This window comes from Leiobunum rupestre, chromosome 6, assembly GCF_980474605.1.
Source record: "Leiobunum rupestre chromosome 6, qqLeiRupe1.1.hap1, whole genome shotgun sequence".
Lineage (NCBI taxonomy): Eukaryota > Metazoa > Arthropoda > Arachnida > Opiliones > Sclerosomatidae > Leiobunum > Leiobunum rupestre.
Window position 1 is genome coordinate 56829139 of NC_143389.1, and position 14406 is coordinate 56843544.

The window sequence follows — 14406 nt, forward strand, 5'->3', positions numbered from 1 at the left end:
ATCGTCTTCATAAAATTTCAAGATGAATTTAAATTATCGTTTTTGGACCTATTTTCAAATTCCCGACATTTTGAGACCTATTTTCAAATTCCCGACATTTTGAGACCTATTTTCAAATTCCCGACATTTTGATACCTATTTTCAAATTCCCGACATTTTGAGACCTATTTTCAAATTCCCGACATTTTGATACCTATTTTCAAATTTCCGACACTTTGAGACCTTTTTTGTAAATCCTGGACTTCTTGGACCTCTTTTTTTAAATTACTGGACTTTTTAGACCTTTCCTAAATCCCTGGACTTCATAGACCTTTTTTAAATCCCTGGACTTCATAGACCTCTTTTTTTTTTCAAATTCCTGGTCTTCTTAGACCTTTTTTTCTTCAAATTCCGGAACCCCGTAGACCTATTTTCAAATTCCTGGTCTTCTTAGACCTTTTTTTCTTCAAATTCCGGAACCCCGTAGACCTATTTTCAAATTCCTAGACCCTTAAGAATTTATATATATTCCCGGACATTTTAGACAAAATTTCCAAGTTCCTAACGTTTCCCTGGCATGTGGCAGCCCTGTTAGATAAAATTCGACAACCAAATTGTCGAATTAATTAAGTATCCGCACCTAATATATCAATATTAAAAGGAAAGTTTCCAGCATTTTAGAAATGCTAGAAAAAGTGTCTAATTCTAGCGCGCTGTGATAAGAGAAATATTTGGGAGTCAATCACCTTTACCGATTGGCGGGCGAGGTTACGAAGGGGCCCCTGAATTTCGAATCTTACGGCAGAACTGAATCCCGAAAGGTGGCGCTTAATCTTATACGACGACTATCCCTCAGTCACCTGCAGAGGAAGAATGATAAGCGGTAATTATCCGCGATTTGACCATCCGTTAACGAGTAATTTTCTGCCAGAAATGTCTTAAATACCAAAAACAGTGTATAATTAAAATAAAAAAAACGGATAGATGGGTAAAATAATATAACATAACATAATATATACACTATAATATATAACATAATATATATAATATTTAATATAATATAATATATAACATAATATATATAATATTTAATATAATATAATATATAACATAATATATATAATATATATATAATATTTAATATAATATAATATATAACATAATATATATAATATTTAATATAATATAATGTATAACATAATATATATAATAATAATTTTATTCCATCGATCATTATATATAACATAATATATATAATATTTAATATAATATAATATTTAATATAATATAATATTTAATATAATATAATATTTAATATAATATAATATTTAATATAATATAATATTTAATATAATATTTAATATAATATAATATTTAATATAATATTTAATATAATATAATATATAATATAATATTTGAATGAATGAATGAATGAATCGGTTGTTTATTGTGCACTACAACAGTACATATAGCACCAACAAGGTAATACACAGCAAAATAATTGAATTGAAAAGTTGAAAAAGATAGTGAAATTAGTATAATATTGACATTTTAGAATGTGAAATTTGCTATACAATTTTATACAATGTTTGATAATAATTCCATATTAAAAATACTAATGGTATTATACAATTTTATAATTTTATACAATTTTCAAAATGGAAGAATATTTACATGAAAAGATATCAAGTTGGGGGTTGAAGGCGTTGCAGGTAAGCTGCATACGCAACAATGGGGAGACAGGTTTAGTTTTTGAAAAAGTTACATCCTGGCGCGTATAATGCAACGGCACATGAAAATTTAAATGTGGAGTTAAGTCAGGTACATGTGTCTTTTTTATTAACTTCCAGATAAATATAATTTCGCGTTTTTTCATATATAAGTTAATTGTATCAAGGCTCAAGCAGTCCAGGAGATATGGGTAATCATAGGCTTTGTTCCGTAGAAAAAAAGTGTGAGCGAGCTCAATGAATTTTCTTTGCACGCCCTCGATTTTTTCCAGAAGATAGTTAGCACAGCCTCCCCATGACAGAGCGTCATAGGTTAGCTTAGTTCGTACTAAACTTAGATATAGTGTCCGAAAACAGTTGATTGATTTTAATACTCGCGCTAGGCGAAGTATTGCATAGAGTAGTCGTCTTGAACGACCTACTACCCAAGAGACATGCTTCTGGAAGTAGAGGCCGCTGTCGAAATACGAGCCCAGGTCTTTGAGTGTATAGGTCCGAGGAACAGTAACAGAGTTCACGCTGTAGTTTAATATAATATTTAATATAATATAATATATAATATAATATAATATAATATAATATTTAATATAATATAATATAATATTTAATATAATATAATATTTAATATAATATAATATATAATATAATATAATATTTAATATAATATAATATAATATTTAATATAATATAATATAATATAATATAATATAATATAATATAATATAATATAATATTTAATATAATAATAATATAATATAATATATAATACAATACAGGAAATAATGTCCAGACCATTTACCCGGGCTGGTTAGTCACCCAAATATGGGTTTCTGGATAAGGAATTGTTTTTACGAGCTTCATAAGTGGAATTTAAAGCAAATATTCGTTCGAAAAAATAAGGAAAATATTCAAATTTGAATATATATTAGAAAATAATTTTAACAGAGAAAATATGAGCTTTGTTTACTAATAATAAAAAGTCTAATGGTGTCACCCATTTGCACCTCTTTACATAAGCAATAGTAGGAACGCTAATGGTTAAGCAGTGGCTGGGTTGGTTAGCGATAAAGTTCTCTAAAACGTTTGAAACTTTAGCAAAGGGGTGTCTGATTTAAATCAATTGCTTTTTTTAAATTATATATTATACTTCAATGTATTTATGAATATATATAATTCAGAGCAAACTCAATTTAATATAATTTTTAATTAATAATACATTTTTTTGATGATTTATTTTCATTTTAATTACCGCTGAACTCAAATTATCAATGAATTTGAATTTGTCAAGAAAAACCAGCATAAAACCTTTAAAATTAAATAAAAATGCGATTTAAATCTAATAATTTTTTAATTATTAAAAAAATCAATTTTTATGTATAGTTTTTGTATAATTCTTTCAAAGGCTTAAATAATAACATTTAGGTGTAGTTAGGCACCTCTAAAACCTTGGGTTTTGGACAAAACAACTTTGTAAAAAAGACGTTTTTATAATTTTATAATAAGCTTCTTCGTCATTTGGCCAAGACATCAGCTGCGAAATGTTTTCGTATATTATTACAGTAACGAGACAACACAATCACTTAACGACGCGACGTGCCTATTAAGAATAATATCTTTCGAGATAGCATCGAGCCAAGCCACCTGTCGTATTCACTATTAGCGAATAATATTCATAAAAAGATTGAAACGACAAAATATTCCAGACAATCTAAAGGTACGTACGTTAAAAATTCAATTAAAAAAATATATTTATCGAGAGGACTCCAATACATCGCCTGATTATTTCCTAAACATTATTATTAGTTCACCGGTTTTTCGCCACTCTGACACAAATGGGAAAAGAATATAAATCAGCTGACTAAATAATATCGTGATGAAGTAAAGGAGAATTAGGAAAGCCCATCACGTCAGCCGCCTAAAGACTGGAGAAAACTCACCTAAATAATTGGGACTATACTAGGTACAGAATTGTCAATTAAGCTGTTGTTGAAAAGGGGCCAAAGTCGTTGAAAATACAGAAATATTGGACATTGAATTTATAGTTACACGAGATCACTATCCAAGCTAGGCCTTTTTAACCATGTTATTAAAAAATAATTAATTTAAATCACATAAACTTGAAGTATTTCAATGAAGGGATAAAAAAACGTTTAAAAAATAGGTTTTAAAGCATATCTGAACAAACTAAAATATTAAAAAATAATTAAAGTTTATATTTGGTGTTGGTCCATTTGATCGAAAAATATGTGATCGACAGTCGATCATTATACGTTGCAATTGATCGAAATTCCATTTGATCGAATCCCATTTGTCATTTGTTTCATAAGATCGAACCTTCAAATGATCGAATACTATTTGATCGAATTCAAAAGTATTTATAGTACCAGTTGGTATGTTTTTATTTTACCGAATGTCAATATGAAGTGCGGAAGGAATAATGATGGAATAATTCATTGTTTTAACTGTATTAAGCCACAAAGATGAAGAGATTTTTACTTTATAGACTATATGATGGAATTTTTTATGACATCGACGATAACGGCCCGTTGTTTTTGATATATATAAATAGGGTCAGGTTAGGTTAGGTTAGGGTGATGTACGCGCGCCGTAGGCGCGTATGCACCGTTGCCTTTTCGATTTACTCCCAAAAACTAGTAGTTTTACCCTACAGTAGCTTTCGATCAAATGCCATTCGATCAAATGCAATTCGATCCAATGGAAATTCGATCAAATGGGACCCGTTCGATCATTTGGGAATCGATCAAATAGACTCAAACCATATATTTACTAATATAACTTAGATTAAGTTTAAAATTACTAATACCAATTAAATTAAGTTTAAAATTACTAATACCAATTAAATTAAGTTTAAAATTACTAATACCAATTAAATTAAGTTTGAAATTACTAATACCAATTAAATTAAATTTGAAATTACTAATACCAATTAAATTAAGTTTGAAATTACTAATCCCAATTAAATTAAATTTACTAATAGAATTTAAATTTAGTTTAAATTTACGAATATAATTTAAATTTAGTTTAAATTTACTAATAGAATTTAAATTAAGGTTTAATTTAATTATATAATTTAAATTAAGTTTAGATTTATTAATATAAATTAAATAAGTTTAAATTTATTAATATAAATTAAGTAAGTTTAAATTTATTAATATAAATTAAGTAAGTTTAAATTTATTAATATAAATTAAGTAAGTTTAAATTTATTAATATAAATTAAGTAAGTTTAAATTTATTAATATAAATTAAGTAAGTTTAAATTTATTAATATAAATTAAGTAAGTTTAAATTTATTAATATAAATTAAGTAAGTTTAAATTTATTAATATAAATTAAGTAAGTTTAAATTTATTAATATAAATTAAGTAAGTTTAAATTTATTAATATAAATTAAGTTTTATTTCATTTTAGATTATATAACCGAAATATTCAAAGAATTCAATGATACTGGAAAAGATCCATTAATTGTTCAAACATCAATCAAAACCCAACAAAATTAGCAATCCAGACAAATCTTCGACCAAATATCATATTAAAAGCCAAAATTTACAGGTTGATCTCAACCTTTTACAACCCACATTCCCACAACACCCCTTAAAAGTAAAAAAACTGACGCGAGAAGATTTTGAAAATATTCAAGGATTTTTCCCAAATATCGTAACTTTGGTATAGAATTTCCACTAAGATTGTACATTGTTCAAATTTGTTGGCATGGAAAAATTAAACAAAGAGGGAACGGTGGCTCTAACTCCGGAATATTACCTTCTCGGTTACAACAAAAGAAGTCGGTTTTCTCTTTCATGTTTCTGGAACGTCCGTCTAATGCTTGACCGCATTCCAGTCAAGGACAAAAATAACTTTCTATTAATGTACCTAGCGGGGGAAGGGGGGGGGGGGTAATATCGGGTGGGGTTCGAGGTGGGATAATTACATTGGACATTGCCGAAAATTCATCGATAATTCAAGGTAAAATTCAGACCTTGTTAACGCGATGTACACCTCATCGACTGAAAGCAAAATCGACGTAACTCGGGCATTTGCATAAAATATAGAATATTTATAAAAACCAGGTTGCCCCAATATTTTCATATTGAAATATCCAGACTATATTTTCTTAGAGATTTCCCGTGACAATTTTTAAGGGCAAAATTTGGTAATTTTTTACTTTATTTTACTTCTATCAGAAAGTTAATGAATTACAATATTTTAATATAAAGGTAAAAATTTAACTAAAAAAACGATATATTGTAAATAATAATCATAGAATTTATCACAGAATTATAGAAAATTATCTTCACAAAGATTAATTTAAATTCAGTGATTTCTTACAAATTCTTAACATTCCCTGACCTTTTCTTAGGCACATTTTCAAATTCCCTCACCTTTCCTTAGGCACATTTTCAAATTCCTTGACCTTTTCATAGCCACATTTTCAAATTCCTTGACCTTTTCATAGCCATATTTTCAAATTCCCTGACCTTTTCTTAGGCACATTTTCAAATTCCTTGACCTTTTCATAGCCATATTTTCAAATTCCCTGACCTTTTTTAGGCACATTTTCAAATTCCTTGACCTTTTCATAGCCATATTTTCAAATTCCCTGACCTTTTCATAGCCACATTTTCAAATTCCTTGACCTTTTCATAGCCACATTTTCAAATTCCTTGACCTTTTCATAGCCATATTTTCAAATTCCCTGACCTTTTCTTAGGCACATTTTCAAATTCTCTGACCTTTTCTTAGGCACATTTTCAAATTCCCTGACCTTTTCTTAGGCACATTTTCAAATTCCTTGACCTTTTCATAGCCATATTTTGAAATTCCCTGACCTTTTCTTAGGCACATTTTCAAATTCCTTGACCTTTTCATAGCCATATTTTGAAATTCCCTGACCTTTTCTTAGACCTATTTTTAAATTCCCTGATCCTTGCTTACGCCCTTTTTCAAATTCCCTAACCTTTTCTTAGACCTATTTTTAAATTCCCTGATCCTTGCTTACGCCCTTTTTCAAATTCCCTGACCTTTTCTCGCTCGCCTTTTCTTAGGCACATTTTCAAATTCCCTGACCTTTTCTTAGGCACATTTTCAAATTCCCTGACCTTTTCTTAGGCACATTTCCAAATTCCCCGACCTTTTCTTAGGCACATTTTCAAATTCCCTAACCTTTTCTTAGGCACATTTCCAAATTCCCTGACCTTTTCTTAGGCACATTTTCAAATTCCCTGACCTTTTCTTAGGCACATTTTCAAATTCCTTGACCTTTTCTTACGCCCATTTTCAAATTATCTGACTTTCCCAGATCGTTGTGCCCTGTGGTAACCCTGCTAAAAATGTTGATATCTTAGCGAATATTTGTGTTAACAGGATGTAGTTTTAGCCACTGGAATCAGAATTTAAACAGCTCGTCAATTACGAGCGTTAAGGTAATTGAATTACCTGTAACTATTTCTATGACAAATATAACAGCTACATAAATGTATTCTGGTTTAATACGACCATCGCTAACACCGTTGTTAGGGGTAATTTTTATATCTTATCGAACCAAATGTTGCCGAGTTTACTCGCGTAAAACGCAATAAGTAGTTTGCCTACTAGGCACAAAACGGAACTATTCTAATCTCGGTTTATCGGTAGGTTCAAAGGGTGCCCGCGCCCAAAATGAAAAAGGTGGGATTACCCTGGAATAAATTGTCAAATATTCCAGTTTTAAAGTGCCGATATCGCCTTGAGATATTTTCTCCGATAATCGCAAACAGTCCTCCGTTATGACGCCTTGCTCTTTGGGGCGTCGGGTTTTGTGGAATATTTGGGTGGGTTGTCACTTGTCGTAGAGACCCATATACGTACAAACTGACCTAGGCTTAGCTAAGGTTAAACATCACCCACTCTTAGACCTTATGGAACCAATATTTCTAGAGCTTTGTATTCGTTATCGTCGGCGTTTTGATGGAATATTTGAAACTGTGTTAATATAAGGGTCAATCTAAGCCTAACGGTTAATTATTAAATTGGTTAATCTTCTATCCGTGAAAATGAACTTCATTAAAAAAACCTACTGTCATTTTAGACACATTTTAGTTTTGACAACCGAATAGGCCCTAAAGAATTTACGTTTCTACAGCCTGAATTATAGCACCATTTCATCTTTTTGTGGAAAATTATTCCACTGTTGTGGCGGCCACGACTGAAGCTACAGCTTTGACGTCGCTCGATTTAAAACGCGTCATAGTCATTGGATTTGCGATGCTGATAAATTTTAAAACGTCTGTGTAAAACATTCATTTACCCATTTGACATGTATTATATCATTACGAACAAACGAAAAATTGCCAGCTGCTAGATAAACACTACTTTTCAAAACTTATATGTCTTCTCCGAATTTACCATTACATTAAATTATCAATATCTATAACCAAGGCCTAAGAGTGGCTAATACCTCGCATAATGAACAGTAAATAGTGAAAATATCAAAATAAATAAACTTACACATTTGAACGCAAAAAGTCAAAATACTCGCTGATATAAACACGATATTTCTGACGTTAAACTAACGACGCGCGAAACGAGAGATGATTTGAAAGAAATAGGACGCGAAAATGTCTATTTCAACGGACGCGATCTCGGACTGAACTAAACGCGTCCGAAAAAAAAACTGCCGACTAACTGACTGTTGTTGCCGGACAACAAAGATTAGGCCTAAAAATCACTATCGGAGTCGCGCACAAGATTGAGGGAGGCAGATGCTTGCACGCGGTTCTGGTGACCTTACCAGACGGCAGCGAGAGAGTTTGGAGAAAATCAAGCAGCTTCCCTATCCCGCTGGTTCTCGCTGGGCTCTGCGTGATACCGGTTTGCCAGAGATCGTCGTCGAGTACTGCCCTTCGTTCGAAATTGCCTTCCCCCTCCCCATTCCGATTCCCCTTTTTCGACTCTTCCTTGGCCAAATTTGCTCTTCGCTTCCTTCCCCCTCGCTTAGAAATTATCCCCCTCCCGTTTCTCTTCCCCTTTTCCCAAACTCCAAAAAACATTTTTTTTATTTCCCGTAAGAAAAATGCTTTCTCCATGGCGGCGATGGCATCGGCTGCAACAAGGGGGCAGCTGGAAAATTTCGCGTCAAATACAAGGGATGACTGACTTTACTGGTTCCGATGACTTGTTCACAAACATTTCGACGCGTTTTTTTAACGGAAAAATACATTGATTTCACTGACCTCTAAACCTCGGGAATCTCTCTATAAGAACTCTTCAGCCATTAAATCGAACTCTTTTTATTGATCGAATTGATGGGTTTGGGACAGCATCGACTAAAAAGCACCAAGTTGATTATCCCGTAAGCTAGCGCCATCTCGTGGCCAGGTTTGGAAGCATCCATTACTTTTTCTACTCGCAAATACCTACCAAATTAGTAAAATAGTATATAACAAAAATTTTAAGTAAATTTAGGAAATTTATTTCGGAATATAGTATTTTAATTTAGTAATCGATGAAGTAATTTCTGACGTACACAAATAGGGTACCTATAAGCTACCCTTAAAAAGGGGCTACCACGACATTTTTCCCCACATGACAAAATCGAACTTGTTACTTCAGCTATTTCATTGTTCTATTATAAATCTATTGGACAAAAATTCCTTAGCAACGAATTGTGACAAAAGCTGTCAGTTTTGGAAAGAGTAATATAGACAGATTATTTTTCTCCCGAGCTGCTCTATTTAGCGATATCATACCGTCAGTTGATATAAGTCTAATTAACTATTTCTAATTACTATCAGGGGGAAGAAAAATCATGACGATTTCGTATTAAAACAGAATCAATTCGTTAATTTAAATCGTTTCTTATATTTTCCCCTTTGAATTTTTAATTAGCGCCTTTCAAAGAATTATGTCGAATTAAATTCCCTGATGTATAATTAAAATAATTATCTATTGTTTATTTTATTTTTTATTAATTGTAAAAAAATATCAAGATTCGTTTATAGGCAGAATTAGGTCGATTCCTTAAGTAACTGGGTCAAAATTCCCCTCGTGAAGATTCACTTCCCGTCATAGCTTCATGATGTCGTCTGTTCCGCTTAAAGGCAGTGACGTAGCTGAGAACTCAGAGCCGCCCCCCCCCCCCCGCAAAAATCTCTATGAGGCCCCCCTTTTTAATTTTTTATGGTTATCGGGGCCCCCACCCGAAGCTCGAGGCACCGCGGGCCCTGCGAACCATCAGCTACGCCACTGCTTAAAGGGCCACACTAACGTTGGAAAAATCTGGGTGAATATCAGAGGCGTAGCCGGGGGGGCCACAGGGAGGCACCTGCCCCCCTCAAACGTATGGTTGTATGTAGTCTAATATTTCGAATCTGAAAGTAAAACTAATCCTCTAGACTAGTTTAAACTGATTAATAATATAACACTATTAATGTTTTGTAGTATGTTTATTGTTATTAAACATTTTATATCGATAAAAAGTTAAAAACAATAAAAATTCATAAAAAGTCATTTTTGTTTAAATTTTTAATTTTTCCGAATTTCGGGAAATATTCTGGAAATTTTTCCGCATTTTATTTTTCCGGAAATTTAACAACACTAGGATTTTTATTAATGAATATTGTCAACTGTTGCTACGTTCAAGCGTAGCTTGTGTTACACCTGGTGGCAACCGTAAATAAAAAAGTCCATGCTCCCTTTAAGATGAGGGGAAGGGAATTTTTACCCACCGAGTTTCAGAAACATTTTATTAACATAATTCTAGCTGTGATCTCTTTCCACGAAGGTTTATTTCTTCGAAAGAGTTTTGTTAAAAAAAATAGACCTTGAAAACAACGTGAAAGCGAAACCACTTTCGCGTTTTAAGAAAAATGTACCGCACATATTGCAATTCGTCAAGGATTTTTCGTTGTAACAAAACCAAAGATTCTCCGGGGCTAAAGAAATCGCGCTCTTAGAAAATAGGTCTCAAAGTTTATCGTGTGGTTGATTTTCCAGTGTGTAATTTCATCAATTACATGTCACGGAGACACGATAGACCTTGAAATCCTAATAATTGCCCTATAATATTTAAAGGTAATATTACACCTTTTTCGGGGGGGGGGGGGGACGGATTTCCGAGAAGGAGAGGAGGGGGCGGCCATTACGCGGTTAATTTTAGAGGGAATTCTACACACCCTTAAAATTAACGGAAAAGTGTGTGAAAACCATTATTGTCACGATTCCTAGCAGAAGGAAAAACATAAATTAAAAGGTTTTTAGATTCTGGGACATTTCATCTTTAGCCTCGTAAATACATCATCTGAAATATTTTAATACATTTATATTCAAATTTAAGACGAGAGCAGCCTGAAGGTAAAAGTTAGGGAAAGCTGTTATCAAAATGCTAATAATTTAAAAAAAAAAACAATTCCAATTGCGTCGTGGTATTTTAGGAATCTCAGGGTTATAATTTTGAAGCTCTGACACCTTCTGTAATTTAAATTGCAAATAAGAACCAAATAATTAAGGCTCTGTCACGCTTTAAACCCGTTTTCGTTAATTTCAAGCGGGATGGAAAATAAAGATGATTTCAAAAATACGATTACCGAGACGCTTTCGCCATCTATCGAGCTCCATCGCAACTAACATCTAAAAATCGAAGAACTTTTTCGGAGGTGGTTTTTACACACAATCCTAAAGGATTGGTGTGTATTAGTTTCACGTATGGTGTCCGCCGCCGGTGTTCGCACGATTTCTCGCAATAAAGACATATGATACCATAAGTAACATAATAACAATGAGTATGACAATTAACGATATTTACAACCAAACTGATTTTCATAGTCATTGCGTAATCCAGAGGTTTTCTCAGCACAAAGCCCTCTAGTGTCTAAAATATGCGAGACTATATATGTGGGTTTCGATAGACAGGCGGAAAATTAGGCTAAAATGATAAAAATGAAAAAAGTTTTTCTCGGCTCCAAGAGCTCATGTTTTTTTATCACGCGTGATTCGCACGCGGGCTTTAAAACAAAGCCAAAGCCCCTCGCGACTCCAGAACGTGCTCTCCGTTATTAAGCTTAAATTTTTATCAAAAATTAATCATCCAAAACGGTAAGTCACGAGTCCAAGTCACAGCTTGAAGAGACAAAAATTAGCATTAAAGCAATAGGAAGTGCCATACTTATTCTTGTTATGTTACTTAGGATGATACGTCAATCAATTTCAAATATCATGTCCTCGCCTGAATTGTAAACATTTGGGAGATCGAGGCTCCGGAAGTGGGGCATTTGCCCATTTTATTAATTGTGGGCAATTTAATTTCTAGCGATTTTCGACTTAAAATCTACTTAACTTTTTTAAATTAAAACCGACTTTGTTGTAAGTTATATTTTTAGTTATTACTGATTATTTGTGAACTACGTTTTCGGTTGAATTAACAAATTTTAATTTTAAGTGAGATTTCTGGCCAATTCGCGAGACTCAACCGCTATTGTGATATTTTAATTTCGTACCAATTGATATAGGCGCCATCTAATTCCAAAAAAATTCGATCGCATTTCGCTACCTTATTTCCAAAACCAGGTAACTCAAAAAATTCATTTTTCGATCAAATTCCTCGTGGGTTTTTTAAGTTAATGTACACTCTGTTTGAAAAGTCTTCGACAGTTAAAATATTTGCCCTCTTTTTAATTCTGCTAGAAAACTATAATAGATAGCTCGATGAAACCAATTGCAACTTTTATTTATTTTCCAATATCTTTCGTTATTTATCGGTTTCGTCCGCCAAAAATTAATAGTTTGGCGGGAACCGTCAAAACTCATTTTTGACAACTTTTTAAATATTGGTTCTACGGCACTGGTTCGCGCGTTTTTGAATTCACAATGGTCGGTTCATATTTAGAAAGTGGAAAAATTATCCCTCTACAACCAATGGTTGAGAAGTTATCGCGTTTCCAAACTTTCGTCGAAACAAGGAAACACCTAAAATGCATCAAGCGATTATAAATAACGCAACTTCGACGACAATTTGGAAACGCGATAACTTCTCAACCGTTGTTGGTAGAGGGATAATTTTTCCACTTTCTAAATATGAACCGACCACTGTGAATTCAAAAACGCGCGAGTCAGTGCCGTAGAACCAATATTTAAAAAGTTGTCAAAAATGAGTTTTGACGGTTCCCGCCAAACTATTAATTTTTGGCGGACGAAACCGATAAATAACGAAAGATTTTGGAAAATAAATAAAAGTTGCAATTGGTTTCATCGAGCTATCTATTATAGTTTTCTAGCAGAATTAAAAAGAGGGCAAAAATTTCAGCTGTCGAAGACTTTTCAAACAGAGTGTACAAGATAATTGAAAAATTGTTCAAAATTTTAATTTAATGTTTAAAATATATTAATACATCGGGGGATTGTGTGTACTTAAATGTCCGTGACATCTTGTTTCTTGATATCTTAGGTGACGCGATGAAGGACAAAAGATAACGGGATTAGCAATGTAGAGGTTTCAATAATTTGCCCGGAAATTTCGTGAAATATTACCGGAGATAATTTTTTCCCGTTTACAAAAAAAATGGGTTTGGCGGAAGCGTTTAAATGATTAAGCGTACATTTTTTCCTTTATAACGTAATTAGTGCTTTCAATTTGCATAGTGCCACCTTGTGATTAAAGCAGATGGGTGTACGTTATAAAACACAGCGTCTGCTGACTGCTGTTCAGAAAAAATCTCGTATATAAGTGAGCTTCTCACATTGCCCGCTAGGCGGCTCTATGATAACTGAAAAGGCTAATTCCAAAGTAAGAAAATAGTATTCGATTCTCCCACACCTATCAACCTAGCGTTAGGGGTCATGAACCCAAAAATTCAACTCGATTTGAGTGTACCAGCAGAAACAAGGCGGCTGTTAATTGTTGAGAAATGGTAAACTTTACCTTTGTACGAACACCAAAATATTTACTTCCTATGTTTAATACCATTAACCTTTAATCATTTCATAAGTATGACACTTCCTATTCTTCACATCCAAAATGATAACTTCCTATGTCCAATACCATTAGTCTATAATCGCATAAGTATAAAATTTCTATTTCTTCACATCCAAAATGTTTACAGAGAGAAAGCATAAGTAGCATATTATTAATAAGTGTCAAACTTGGGTAAATTTTTAAATAGCGCCACCCAGTAGACACTACGTGAACTATACTTCCGGAAAGTTCCGGGAAATCTTCTCCACTCCCGTTTTATATATAAAGCTATCACTTAGCGAAATGTCAAAGATTTCTTAATTAAAATTAAAGTTTAATTTAGCAAAAAAACAAATTATTGAAGAAATGTCGAACATTTCTAAATTAAAATTGAAATTTAATTTAGCAAAATAACAATAAACTATTGAACAGGAAAATAAACTTTGATTATAAAACGGGAAGAACATCCGCCCCCTACAGAATTCGTCCGAAGCGCCATTGGCGGTTAGTGTTAAATATCCGAATTAAAATCTTGACTGGAGGAAGGGGGGCTTGTTTCTCCCCTTACGTGACTGGTGAAACACTCTAGAGGTTAAAATGTTTAGAATTTCAGATGTACCGAGATTTTCCAAATAGTTAAAATATTTGGAATTTGGCTGACAATACACTTTGTTACATTTCCACCCTTTTACCCCAAAAGACAAAATTACGCTCGATATTATAGACTTATGGCAATACCCTTTCGAAAGA

At 32.6% G+C, this 14406-nt stretch overlaps 1 protein-coding gene across 1 annotated transcript in view; it reads right to left on the reverse strand.

Annotated features, from left to right (window-relative positions):
* The window catches only part of LOC149942713 (uncharacterized), a 79602-nt gene extending 71034 nt beyond the window's left edge, over window positions 1–8568 (reverse strand). Inside the window, exon 1 of the mRNA XM_090179790.1 lies at window positions 8217–8568. The gene's annotated coding sequence lies outside the window, so the exon portion shown is untranslated. The remainder of the gene's footprint in view (window positions 1–8216) is intronic.
* Between the last annotated feature and the right edge of the window lie 5838 nt (window positions 8569–14406).